Raw genomic sequence first — 15,521 nt, 5'->3', positions numbered from 1 at the left:
AAGACTCAGTTTTAAAAAAAAACATGAAAACTAGCTTAAAAATATAGGCAGCTTCTTCAGCTTTACATATAAATTGTAAAAATCCTTAATATGAAAATCTTGTATTAAAAATCTACTTCCATAGTCTTTGCTTTTGCCATCATGGAATCATCAATTTATCATTCTCTGAATTCAGTATCAAATGGCATAGCATTTGACTGTTAATATTTGTTATAGACTTAGAAGTCAGTCTCTATCACTGTCTAACTTCAATTTCTACTAGGGTAAATCAGTGCAAAATAAAAATGGGAAAAGTTCTTACTGGTGTGGGCGACAAGGTAGGGTCACTTTTTACTCTTAAGGAGTATAAGAGTTAAAATTTCTTACTGATTTCTTCACTTTAGCTGCAAAGCACAAAATCTTACTAAATTACCTACTAGAAATATTGTGTATATTGTCCATTTTGTCCCAGTAAGTTCTAGGAGATAACTTGTGAACCTTTCTCAATGATCAGAACTTGTTGATGCGGGAAGCATAATGATGATTCCATAAATTAGCTAAAATTCTTAATTATGCAAAGTTTGGTACCCAGACATGAGATTTACTTTAATAACACATGCGAAAGTATGATTTATTAGAACTGCCTCTCTCCATTTCAACAAATCCTTCTCCTAATATGTCCTCTATGATTTATCCTCCTACTAAGATAGTTAAATTCTCCAGTTGAAACTAATTTGAACTTCTAATCAAAGAAACCTGTGTTATACATAATGCTTGTTTCATATGCACTTTATTGTCTGTTGGATGCTAGGTGGAGAGACATTATTGTGACTCATAAGTAGAGATGGCTGTTTTCTGTTGGTTTTTGTAGAATATATTTGGACAAAGTGTGATAGTAATACATCTTTGATCATGTTTTCTTTTAATGGCAGGGACGTTCTTAAAACATGGGTTGACCAAGGAGGAGCATGGAGGCGTAGAATGCATTTTTTATTTTTGATCATATGTATGACTATGATAAAACTTAAAGACTATGTCGTTAATAACGTATATGCCATTGACTTCTTATTAAGGAAAGTACTTATAATATTTGATTGAAGGATGATTTTGTAAAACACTATTGGATGCTTTTGCTAGCTAATATAATATGTCTTAAAATTTGTCAATTTTGTTTAATACAGGTACGAATTCAATTTTTTGGTTGATGAAAACAATATTTTTATTTTTGCACAAAATTTAAGTCACAAAATTTGGCTTGCCACTAATGATTTAGTAGATTTTGTGGTGAAGGTATAACAACGACATAGATTGCTCCTGATGAAAAATATGTGGTCCCTATTGATATTGCTTTTATGGTGACAAGGTGCTACTAATGCAGATGTTTTAGTGGCAACGGAAAAGTGATCACAATAGATGGTGATTTTGCGACTACAACAAAGTGGTCACAATTAATGGTGCTTTTGCGGCGACAAAAAAGTGGTCACAATTGATGGTGCTTTTGCGGCGACCAAAAAGTGGTCACAATTATGGCGCTTTTACGGCAACAAAGTCACTGCTAATTCAAGCATATTAGTGGCAACCTAATACATTTTGCAGCGTATTTATCTATCTTTTGTGGCGATGGAAGTCATCACAAATACAGTTTTATTGTGGCGACTAAATATTGTCACCACAAATAACCTTTAGTTATAGAGTTATTACTGATGACATATTTGTTGCTGCCAAAAATAATTAGTGGCGACTTTTAGTTCTTTTGTGGAGACTTTTTTCGCCACTGAAAACCAAATTTCTTGTAGTGTTATAACTAATAAAATCAAATGTAAATAACAAGGATCAAAATAGAACTTTCAATGAATGACAACTAAGTACAAATATAACACTTCATGTCACCAAAAAATAGAAGTAAAAAATTACACCATTTACACTTAGGCAGATTCTTCAACAAGGTTCACCAGAACATATATGTATAATGTACATTCAAATAAATATGTTGAATGTATGTTTGCATGATGTACGTATTATGTTATTCTCATCTCAATGTCATTATCAATATCATCTCACTCTGATCTCTCTTGTTTTAATTAAAAAAGTGGCTCAAGCCACCTTTATTAGAAAGCAAAAAGGTCCATATCTACAGGCCTAAATCGGCCAAGATTTGTAAGCCTACCAAATCGTATTTACACCATTTCTAGAACTTGGGAGATTGGATTGAGGGGATTTTAAGTGTGTCTTTGGTATCTAAACCTTGGGTGAATCTCTAAACTTTGATTTCATAATTATCCACTGAGTTTGGTCTTTACATTCATGATAAGGGGGTCATGTTTGCTAAGGTATGTGTTGATTCAAGGGTTTGGTTTTCTTTTTTGCATTTGCAACCAAAGGTCCATATTTGCAAAGGTCTGGGCCGATTTAGCCACTTGTTCGAGCCAAGGGTGTTTTATTTTAAAAGAAAAAATGACCTCTGGTAAACTCTTTATTTCCTTTTGGCCCCAAACCTTTTTTACACCATTTTTAGAAGTTGGGATCTTAGATTGAGGGGATTTTAAGTTTTGTTTTTTGAGATCTAAACCTTGGGTGAATCTCTAAACTTTGTTTTCATTATTATCCAATGATATTGTAAAATTATCTTCAAAACATGGTTTTTAAACTTAAGATTTTGGGGTTTTATTGGTAAAGTAAAATTGATATTTTGATGATTTTTAACTCAATTTCTATTCCATTTTGTATGGGATACTAGATCTAAAGCCCTTAAAACATAGATAAAGTGATTTTCCTATATGATGTTATCTTATGGAATTTAGGAGAACAAAAAGTTAATAATTAGGGAGAGACAGATCGGTCTTTAGCAGAAAAGAAGTCAAAGGACGATGATATTTTATTACATCATGTATGTAAAGAAGGAGATTTATCTCCAAGGGTGATGAACGAAGCTACAAAGGAAAGAAACAAGGTAGTGGGGATAGTACCCAACCTATTAGAGTGCATCCAAAGAGGAATAAAGGAATATCTCATCAATGATGAAGGCTATCATTTGGAATATTAGATAAGTGAAGTTACAATAAGAATTTCAAAGGGTTCAAATGCTCGATAACTATCACTAATTTACTTTTGTTGTATTAATTGAATATGTTTAGCATGTTAGATATATTGTCAGCACAGAAGGAAATTGAAAATTCCACTAGCCACTTGAAATTGAAATAAGAAGATCTAGATGTTTACAAACCATGATATTGACATTATAGAGCCAAGGGTCTATAAGAAATTGCCTCTCTACTTTTTCAGAGGTATCGGTATGGTCTGCATACATCTAACCCTCCCTAGACCCCACTTTATGGGAATATATTGGGTTTGTTGTTTTTGTTGTTCTTGATATTGACATTATAGTTTTAAAAGATACAAAACAACAATTCACTTTGATAGTGAAGTATCAAACTCGGCCTCTGAGTTTTTGTGTTACAATTTTTTTATGCTAAGCATGATGTTATATAGAGGTTAAACTTGTGGAATGACTTATAGAATACTTTTGATGGTATGTATAGGCCTTGGTTTATTGGGGTGATTTTAATGCAGTTTTGAATGAGGATTAAAATAATAGGTGGCCTACTAGTTCTAAATGTTGACCATAAAGACTTTGAATATTGTATTGTAGCTTGTGATTTATCTGAAGTTTAATATAAAGAGGAGCCCTATCAAATATAGGAATGTAAACAGGTAATGATTCCATTTTTGAAAGATTAGACATGATCCTTATTAACCAAGAGATGCAAAACTAGCTCAACCATACTAAGCTAGAGCACTTACCTAGGAATAGTTTTGACCATGCCTTTATGCATTTTAATTGTGAAGTTACTACTGCAAGACATAGGAAACCTTTCAAGTTTCTCAAATTCTAGACTGATCATGAACCTTTCAAGGAGGTTTTCAAACAAAATAGGGTTACTAACTCTCAAAATCCTTTTCTAAAGGTCAAGAAAAAGATTATGAATGATATAAATACTCTATCTAATTTGACCATAGACAATTATGGTGAAATTTCTAAGTAGTTGGTTATTAGAGAGGAAATAATTAGGACCAAGGAAAATATTTTTCTATAGAAGAGATGCCATCCCCTGAAAATAGATCTGTTATTTAGAGAGCCGAAGTAGATCACAAAAGGTAATTTCACTATGAAGAGATATTTTAGAAATATAAGGCACAGTGTGATTGGTTTGAGAATGGGGACAGAAATACAAGATTCTTTCAAAGTCTTGTAAGAGGAAAAATAAAAGTATTACACGTGCAGAGCATTAAGAATAGCTAGGGTACTAGGCTAAAAGAGGAGTAAGATATAGCTACTAAAGCCATTGATTATTTTCATAGTCAATTCAATTGGGAGAGAAATGCTACTGATTTCTCATTATTAAAGGACATTCTTGAAATAACTAGTGCTGAAGAGAATTCAAATTTATATAGACAACCATACTTAGAGGAAGTCAAAAGAGTTGTATTAATTAGAATGGGGATAGTTCTAAAGGTTATGATTGATTGACATGAAAATTTTATCTAAATTGTTAGGATATTAGTGGCCCTGGCATTCAAAGGATGATTCAAGGTTTTTAAAGTGGTAACACTTTGCCTAAGTCTATTAGTCATACTAATTTAGTTCTCCTATCAAAGAAAGAGCATATACAAACCTTCTCTAATATGCGACCTATTAACTTGAATAACTTTATTCATAGTCATTTTCTGGATTGTGTATGATAGATTAGAAGCTCTTCTTCCTAAATTGATATATAGTAATTAACCAGATTTTGTTAAAGATAGAAGTACCATTAAGAATGTCCTTCTCACTTAAGAGATTTTTGCACATATTAAAAAGAGTCAAAAACCAGCCAATGTGGTCATCAATCTTGATATAAATAAGGATAATTACAGGGTTTCCTTGTTCTTCTTGATGAAATTTCTAAGGAACATGAGCATTTCAAATGAATTTACTGATATGGTTTGGAGGTTGATTCCAAACAAATATTTATGCCTTAACTAATAGAAAATCTCATGATATTTTCCACACCACTAAAGGAGTGAAGTAAGGATATCTTCTATCCCAGCTTCATTTATTCGATCTACTGAGGTTTTATCTAGGGCCATAAACTCTTTATTTGGGTTACGCAATTTGTTGGTTATGATTTACCAAAGTGGATTACAAATTTAAGTAATATTCTTATGCATATGATATTATTATTTTTACCTTATGGTGGTAAAGAGATATTGATTAAAAATGTTCTTCAAAGCATTCCTATCGATGTACTATCTGTTTTAGTTCCTCTAAAATATGTTATTTGGAAATTTCATAAATATTTTCACCAAATTCTTATAGGAAAATAATGATACTGGTATCATTGGCCTTCCTGGGCAAATATATGTCTTCCAAATCTAGAAGGAGGTTTAGGTTTCAAATCTTAATTAGTGGATTCTTAGGCTCTGTGTGCTAAGCTTTCGTAGAGATTTAGGAATCAAAGATCTTTGTGGTCTAATTTTTTTTCAATAAGTACTGCAAGAAATAAATTCCAACACATATGATATGGAAGGGTGGTTCATAGGCATGGAAAATATGCTAGATATGAGGAATATAGAAGAAGAAAAATTATGGTGTGAACCTAGCGGAGGTACATATTCTACTTGGTATGACAATTAGACTATGCTTAGTCCATTATTCCTTTACTAGTCTGATGTACAAAGTTGTCATTCATTAAAATGGATAAGACTATGATACTAAATTCTTACTTTTGATATTATTAAATATGTGAGGTTAAGGATGGACCACGTGAGATATAATCATTGGGTGGAAAAACCTTACTGGTTACACAATGGCACTAGAAAGTTTACAGTGAAGACTACCTTGGAAATTATAACAAATAAGAATGCGCTAAAGACTTCTCTAGGCATTTATGTGTGAAAGTGTTTTCTTTTAAGATTTGTTTTGGATGGAGAGATTGGACTACAAGAATCCATGTTGCAATAGTCATGGCTATCTAGAATCCTCATATTTGTCAATATTGCACATATTGAAAAGAGCATGTTAGAGAGACTATTAAACATTTATTTCTAAATGATGAAATGACATCTAGTGTGTGGAGGTAATACACTAGGGCAAAAAACATCACGTGTCTTTGATTTATTTGAGACAAACTACAATAAAGTGGTGGGATACTCATGGTAATCATAGGTTAAAAAAAGTATATTAGGTCATCCCTAATCTTATATGATGATGTCCTTAGAATAGGGGAAGTGTAATATTGTATGGAGGATCTTGATGTAGTGGCAAGGGTATTATGGGAAATCAACGATCATAGTTACAAGTTTGTCAAATTAATTTATAATTGGGTTCTAAATAATCCTTAATCTTAGCCTCAGATAGTTTCTTAGCCTGATACCTATAGGCCAAGTTTTCTTCATAAAATTATGAGATGGTCCCTCATCCTCTTGGGCTGTTAAATGTAACAGTTATGGGTCCGCTAAAGAAAATACTAATCATAGCTTTACTTTTTATTTGAGAGATCATAATGGTAACCTAGTGAGGGCAAAGGGTGTGAATTTGGCGTTTTCTAATTTGATAGCTGAGACAATTGCTATTAGAGAAGGTCTGCAAGATTAAGTATATAGCCATATTCATCATATCATCATTGAGTCAAATTCTTTAATTATAATTAACATTCACAATGGAAAATGGATTATACTTAGAGAGTGACAATGTATGTCAACTCCATTAAATAGGATTAGAATTGCTATATAAGTAAAAGTACAACACTTCCTAAGGGAGGAAAGTACTCTTGCTGATTTTTTTTCTATCCTAATGTTTGTTTTTAGGTATTTATGAGTTTAATTCTTTTCATGAAGTCCTAAAAGCAGATAAAAACATAATAAATCTCAAGAAATGCAACACTCTATACATGACAATCAAGCAATCAAATATTTCTAATTAGATAGGACAAAAATTCAAATACCAAATTACACTAAATTCATATGTACCACAGAGAAGCATAGTAGTGGAATAGTAGAATAACTACTGCAATATTCTAAAGTTTGAAGTTATTGGTTTGGTTAACAATATCACACACTTGATGAGAGCTTAAAGGTGTCCAAAGTGATAAGAAATTAGGACTCGAAACTTCTAAGGGATGTACTCGACTAATTTTAGCTCATGTATGGATCCTGCACAGATTTAGTTCCCTAGGAAATCTCTTCAACTCCAGAAACTAAATAAGCATAGAATAATTAGTTTTTCTATTCAAGTTCTAAATTTTAGATAGTGGTATTAATCTTTTTGCAAAATACAACCTATCAAAGATTAGACTAGAGAAAAGGAGATCTAATTCAAATAAATTGCTTATAAATAATTACCTAGAGAACTTTCACATAGAAATGTATTGAAAATGAAGATTCTTCAAAAGCTTTCTATAATTTTTAGCTGAGAGATAAGAGTTGAGATAAGTTATGGGTTGACTACATGTGATATACAAGAGAGGCTCTTTGGTTGGGATAAGACTTTATAGATGTTGGTGGTCTAGCCGGAGTCAATCGCCTCTTGTCTAGAAGCTTCATTGGAGTCACTTCACTTGCCCCTTTGGATTTGTTTTTGTCTCTCGTCTTTCTCTTTAGTTCCTTCTATTTATTTTTTGCTTTTTAGTCTTGTTTCCTTATTTATTTTTGGGTTATGGCTAGTTGTTTGACCATTTTTGTGCATAGCATGTTTATTTTCTTAATAAAATTGGCATTTTCAGACCTTTTGATCAAAAACATATCCAATCGTTTTGGTAAACAATAGTAACTCAAATAAAGAGAAGTGGTCCTTAGCAATATAACCTATTTTCACATCATTTTCATCTACATATTTCAAGATAAGATTCAATGTATAATAATCATCATATGGTGAAAATAAACATCAATTATATTATGACATGTATTCTTTTTAATATTCTTAATCCTTTGAAAAATGTAGGTACTTTCCTAAATAACAACAATATCGACCACTATATATACTTCAACAATATTTAAAGCTAAAGCAAAAGTCACCTTTTCTAAAAAAATTATAGCATTTATATGGTAGAACTTCAGACAGTCTACAAAATCCCAAATTCACCTTCAAAACCTGCATAAACATTAATTCCAAAACCATAAATCATGAAATAATAAAGAGAAAATAAACATTAACACTACAAGCGTATGAAATTAGGTGAATTTTAAAATGGTTATCAGAATTTCTATGGGGAAGTCATTTGATGATTTTAGTTTGGTTTAATTTTTAGTAAAATCATCTAGTAAGGGAAATGATGATTAGGGTTCCATTTTCAAATGAAAAAGGTAAATAAGTATGTATAAATGTAAAAATACATAACAGATCTAGTGGTAAGAACCCAATGTGTGATGTGTGGATTTGCATATTTTATTATTCGAACCCTACCACAAACAAAAGTTGGGTATTTGAGTGTAGAATGTAGGTTTAATTATCCACAAAGGAATCATTTTTTTTCATTAACACTCAGATATCTTAATATTAATGAACATCGATGTGCATTGAGATTTAGATTTTTGAATTTGAATATGAAGATGTTGTATTAAGATCTGAACACTAAATAATTAAAAGTGTTTATTTTTTGAACATTTGAAAGAATTAGATTTGACTTTATTTAAAACTTTCTACTATTGTATTAGTTAGAAAAAAATATAAACTATATGGTGGTTGGTGATGGTGATGGCTAGCTGTAGTGGTAGTGGGTACTAATTAGGGATGTTGTAAGTTAATGATGGTGTTGTGGATTGTAGATAGTAGTTATAGGGATGGCAGTAGTAGTTTATGGTGGTGGTTGGTGCAGGTGATTAATTATTATGGTGGACAATTATATAGCTAATGATTATGGTGAGTAATGATTGTGGTTAGCGATATATAATAGGGACTAATAGTGATGATTGTTGGTAGTGATTAGTGGTTGTTGTGATAATGGTGATTGATGGTGATGATTTTAAATGTGGCTAGTGGTTTTGGGTGGTGGGCGGCAACATTGGTAGTTTATAATGGTTAGTGATCGAGCGGTGAGTAAATGAAATTTGTGAATAATGATCTTTCTAGAATTCTTTGAGTAATCATTCGAATCCATTAAGTGGTTGGAACATATAAAAACATATTTAATGGTTATGATCTTAATGATTAAGATTCAACCTACAAAACAAACAGGCTTAGGACTAAAAATTGAATGATTAAGATTAAGACTTTTATTAAGTGTAAGAAAATGAGTCCCAGGTCTCAAACAATTCACTATTAGACCTTTGGGTTTTTTGGTTGCCAAAAAAATTCATTCTGTGCTGATATAATATTTGTTACTGATGATAAATGCTAGTGCTGACTGTCCTAAGGCTTGTATGTCCTTGATTATAATGGAAAGTTGTACCAAGTTGCATATATAAAGTCGTGATTATATGTACCAAGTGCATATATAAATTTGTGAAACCTCTATGTAATGAATTTTTAGCCTAGAGCTATCCTCTCCATTCAAAATTTCCATTGATGAATTTGTAGACTCGAGCTATCCTCTCCACTCAAAATTTCCATTGACACTTGCCTATTTCCCTTTTTAACTTAATATTGTTTTGAATATATTAAGTATTTTTACTTAATATTGTTTTGAATCTATTAAGTATTTTTCCCTCTTACAACTAATATTTGCGATGAATCAATCTGGTGTATTCATATTCTGTACATAGTTTTAAAATCATCAATATATTTGCTTAAAGATTTTATGAAAGGCAACCTTTTTCTACCACTTAGTCAACTACCACTTGGCTACACAACCAGCACCACTAGACTCCACCACAGAAACACTATGGAATGTTCTTATTGCCAACTGGATCCACCATCGACCAACACTGCCATCTACCTCAACAACCACTACCAGCCACCACCATAAGCTACTTTATGTGCTATGGATTTATAGCACTTTTGACACTTAAATGGATGGAAATATGCAAATTTCTTAGGTTGTTCTATGAGATATGATGTGTTTTAGGTATGTTTTGTAGGAAATCGGCTTCTGGATGCTATACGGAAGAAAAAGATGAAAATTGAAGTATTGGGCTACTTACTTAGGAATTTTTGGGCATAAGTTCTACTTACCGGGTGTAGATGACCAAAGAAGTGTTAGAACTTGAAGTCCAGAGGCTCAAAAGAAAGAAAAAGAAGATTCTTTCACTTACTAAGGGAACATACAGTCTGTACGTAGAACATACGATCTGTAGGTGACCAAAGTTAGTGATAGAGGTCCAAGTCCAGGGAGTTGCAGGAGCTGTGCAGGAGGTCTGGAACTTACTTAGGACCATAAACGGTCCATATGTCGTACATACAGTTCGTACGTTACCACCGACCTCAATTTTTATTTTTCATTCAAATTTTAATTTTTAGGGTTTTCTAGTATCCTATAAATACCATTTTGACATCTGTAATTAGGTTACACACTTTCAACACTCTCAAACTTATATTTGATTCAAAGATTCGAATTTAATCTTGGGATTACTTTGTTCTTGATTTTGGTTGATAATTTAGTTGTTGGCTATGGGTTTTACTTATTGATCATTGTGATATTGTTTAATGCTTTTCATTATGAATTTCCTTAATCATTTCACAAGCATGCTGACACGAACCAAACCAGAGCCTAGTCATGTCAGGCATCTCAAGTCCAACCAGGACCTCCCATACCCAACTGTAACCACCCTGTATCCTATGTCGGATGAATTCTGGACATATAATAAGATAAAACAAGAATAATTCAAAGACATTAAATAAAGTCTATAATCATAATCCAAAGAAATCAACCACATATTCAACCAGTGCCAACCCTAATTCCAATAGAAATATCTAGGCTGTTACCTATACCAACACCGCCCATGCCTATAGTGGCCTGACAAAGCCTCCAACGATAATCAAAGAACATCTGGTCGGAACATTCCCCCAACCATAGACAAAACCAAAATCCATAAAATAACAATAATAAAAAGAAGTCCATAGCATGAAATGGTGTCTTCCAGAGTATGAAATCTCACCATATCAATCTGACTCAAAGTTGTTCCCGAATCAAAGTCACTGAGCAGGAGAAATGATGGTATGTCCGGTTCCTACAACGCATGGGGATACAACTCCCAAAGACGGTTAGCGTAGTAAGCTAGCATGTAACTTAGTGATAAAGATGAAATAATGCAATCATCAAAACCAAATCAAATAGCTAGATGCAATCACATAGATACATATATACCGTGACAGAATTGGGAACAAGGTTTAGCATGTATTTAAAATCTTAACCTGGATTGTGTAGCTCTGCCGTCCTAAATATTCACCCACGGGCTATATTGGTTTAGCTCCCCCAGCTGAACGGGCCCTGGTGCGTGTTAGTCGTATGAACTAGAGAATAACGTGAGATGACTAGTACATCTCTCATAATATGAAGTGTGACATCATGCATCCTATCACCATGACAAAATCTCACATCGACAAACATGATTTTCCAGTATTGGTCCCCCATGGGACCTCCACCTTCAATATCTTTGCTACACAGCCCCCTTTAAGCCAATATTAAAACCAATTACACAATCACAACCATTTATAAAGGAGTCTTTCATTAGACAATAACCTTTAGTATCGTCATACCAAAATTAGAGTTTGCAAGTCTATATTCTTATACCATATAGAACAATTAAACCAAAATAAAACTCCACTGTTTACAATTAAACCAAGACTGTCCACCAAGACTTTCCCAAAACCATTTGAAATCAAACTAAACCAATTTAAATATCATTACCATTTATGCAATGCAAGAATTCCAGGAATAGCCCAGGTAGGTGACAAAAATCATTCTCATTGGCATTTTAACAAATAAGTCGAGGGCACATAAGTTTCAAAACCATAGCTAAGTAGCTTGGGCAGTCCATAATACCCCAAAATCCATTTACCATTAAAAAACATTCCACAATGACAAAATCATACTAAAACCATGAAAGTAAACATAATTAAACCATGACAACCATTATTCAACCATGAACATCCAAAACCTCCAACCTTTATTGCAAAACCATAATAATACCATGAAAACCATACATTAAAACACATACTCTTTGTAACTTAACAATGAGGAAGGAGTAACATTCCTTAGACCCCAAGGAAGACGGAGAGAAACCACCCTTGTAAGCCTTTAATGATTATCTTGAGAAAAACCCTATCCTTTGCTTAAACCAAAAGTTTGAGAGAGATTTTTAAGAGTGTTTGATTTAGAATAATTGGCTAATAAAGTCCCAAAAGGTATTTTATGTAGTGGTATCAAATGGAGTTAAAAGTAGAAATGTCCAGAATGCCCCTACCTAAAACTATTAAAATACAATAGGTAGTTACGAGTTGATCCCGTGAATCATGAACACAACATAAAACTCGTACCATTGAGTCGTTACCAATACAGTGAGTTAGACACCCACACACTGTCCACCATACGTCTCCCTGATCCCACTCATTACCAAACCATACGACTCATATGGCATAGTCATACCCAAGAAGGATTAAGACTTATGTTGGTCCCCAAGCCCTTCCTAAATGATAGCAAAAAGTGTAATGAAATTGCATGCCACGATCCAAGATAATAGAAATAGGCACCCCATGCATCTTCACAATCTCTTCAAGGTACAACTTTGCATAATCTTCTGCCAAAAATTTAGTCCTCACTGGCAAAAAGTGAGCACACTTAGTAATCCAATCCACTATGATCCAAAACTGAATCAAACAAATTCTGAGGATCCTTCTTTAATTACTCCATCAATATTTACTTAAGGTCATGATATATTTTTATCAAACCAGGATGAATAGCATAGCGCGACTCATGCACCTCACTTAAGATCCTCTCTTGAAAACCATCTATATTGGGAATACATAACCTCTCTTGGTACCACAAGGTACCATCACCATAAATCTCAAAGGCCATCACATTTTTCCCACCTACATTACCCTTGATCCTTATCAAGATTAGATTTGACACTTACTTTTTCTTTATCTTCGTACCAAGAGACGATTTCACAACCTCTTGCAAAAATACACCAACATCCTCAAAGTCAGAGAGGTGAACTCCAAGATTAGCTAAATGGTGAATATCCTTCACTAACTCCTGCTTCACTTCATCCATATGATCTAGAATCTCCATGGATAACCTACTAAGAGCATCAACAACAACGATAGTATTACCTAAATGGTAGTGAAAACTTATATCATAATCCTTGAGCAGCTCAAGCTATCTTCTTTGCCTAAGGTTCAACTCTTTTTGAGTAAACATATATTACAAGCTCTTATGATCTTAAAAGATATCCACATGCACTCTATACAGATAGTGACGCTAGATTTTCAATGCGAATACCATAGCCAATAACTCTAAGTCATGAGTCACACACCTTCAACTATCTAAAGGCATAAGTTATTACTTAGCCATGCTGCATCAAGACACAACCAATCCCCACATGGGATGCATCATAATACACTATAAATCTATTTATTCCTTCGATCAAAGTCAAGACTAGAGCCAAAGTTAGCTTATTCTTCATCTTCTTAAAACTACCCTTACAAGCATCAAACCAGAAGAACTTTACCTTATTCTGAGTCAGCTTAGTCAACGGGGTATCTCTAGTAGAGAAACTTTTCAGAAACCTTTTCTAATAAATAGCTAAACCCAAGAAGCTTTGAATATTAGTTGTAATCGTAGGTCTAAGCCACCTCTTAACCGCTGCAACTTTCTACGAATCCACCATGATCCCTTTACTAGAAATGACATGACCTAGAAAAATAACAATATTCAACCAGAATTCACACATAAATTTTCTTGCATATATTTGTTGATCTTTCAAGGTCTGCAACACAATGCAAAGGTAATCAACATAATCCACCTCACTCTTAGAGTACACCAAAATATCATCTATGAATAAAATAATGAACAAATCTAGAAACTAATGAAAAACTCTATTCATCAAGTCCATAAATTCTACCAGGGAGTTACTCAACTCAAAAGACATAACCAGGAACTAAAAGTGCCTATGCCAGATATGGAAGGCAGTCTTAGGAATATCTACATCTCAAATCTTTAACTGATGATACCTAGATCTAAGATCGATCTTGGAGAAAAACTTGGCACCTTGAAGCTGATAAAACAAATCATCTATACTTGGAAAATGATACTTATTCTTTAGCATTACCTTATTCAATTGTTCACAATAATACACATACGAAGGAAACCATCCTTCTTACACAAAAACAGCACTGGTGCACCCCATAGAGACACACTAGTATGGATAAAATCCTTTGCTAAAAGATCCTTTAGTTTTTTCTTAAGCTTCTTTAACTCAACTGGAGCCATCCTATATGGGGGAATAAAAATAGGATGAGTGTTCAAAATAGTATGTATCCCAAAATAAATATCCCTATCAGGAGAAACACTCGAAAGATCATCAACGATGACCTCAAGAAATTAATTCACCATGAGGACAAAACATAGAAAAGGACCTTCCGAGTTAAAATCTTTAACCCAGACAAGATGATAGAGACACCCTATGGATATTAACCTTCGAGATTTAAGAGGTGATATAAAACTTTTCTTAAGAGCTAGGGACCCATCTTCCCATTAAATAACTGGCTAATAAGGGAACTTAAAGACAACCTTACAGGTCCGATAGTCTAAAGATATGTAGCAAGAGTGCAACCAATCCATCCCTAATATAATATTAAAATCCACCATGTCTAATTCAAATAATTCTACCAAGGTTTCCCAACCATCCACAGATACCACACAACACTTATAAACTTTTTTAGCCACCTCAGAGTGAAATATATTAGGTTTTGACCCTTAGAAAATTACCTAGAAATCCATCATCTGGACCTAGTATGACCCATTAGTATGAGTCATACACTAGGGTACAAGTGGTATAGACCTATAGTATGCTGAACAATTTTAGTGGGTGGGATGGTTTTCGTCACTGGATTGGGTAAGACTTAGGGGTATGAGTCATATGGCTTGGTACAAGTCGTATCAAGAACTTGTATAGTGGGTAATGTTTGATCCTCCTAGTATTTTATTCTGTCAGGGATACGGGTTATAGGTACAGATCATATGTTGTGCTTATGACTTAGTTGGATGAGTCATATACTAGATAATATTTGATCCAAGGGTTGAGGCTTGGATATAAGTGGGGGATAATGATCATATAAGAGGGTACAACTCATAGAGGTTAGCTGTATCCATGTGATAGGGATTAAGAGATTTAAGTGGGGGTATTCTGGATATTTTCCTACTTTGCCTAACTAGGACCCATGACTTCTAATATACTTAGGAGGTTATTTACCTTATTATTCTACTCATTAACACTTAGAAACTATTCAAAAACATCACATAATACTCATAAGAGATTTTAGGGAAAGAAGGCTAGAGCTTCATCTTGTGGATTGTTTTGGGGCATGTCTTGGTGATTTCCTTCCATAAATTCATTGGTATAAGGAA

Source organism: Capsicum annuum, chromosome 9 (assembly GCF_002878395.1).
Source record: "Capsicum annuum cultivar UCD-10X-F1 chromosome 9, UCD10Xv1.1, whole genome shotgun sequence".
Taxonomy (NCBI): domain Eukaryota; kingdom Viridiplantae; phylum Streptophyta; class Magnoliopsida; order Solanales; family Solanaceae; genus Capsicum; species Capsicum annuum.
This window is presented reverse-complemented; position numbering follows the sequence as displayed.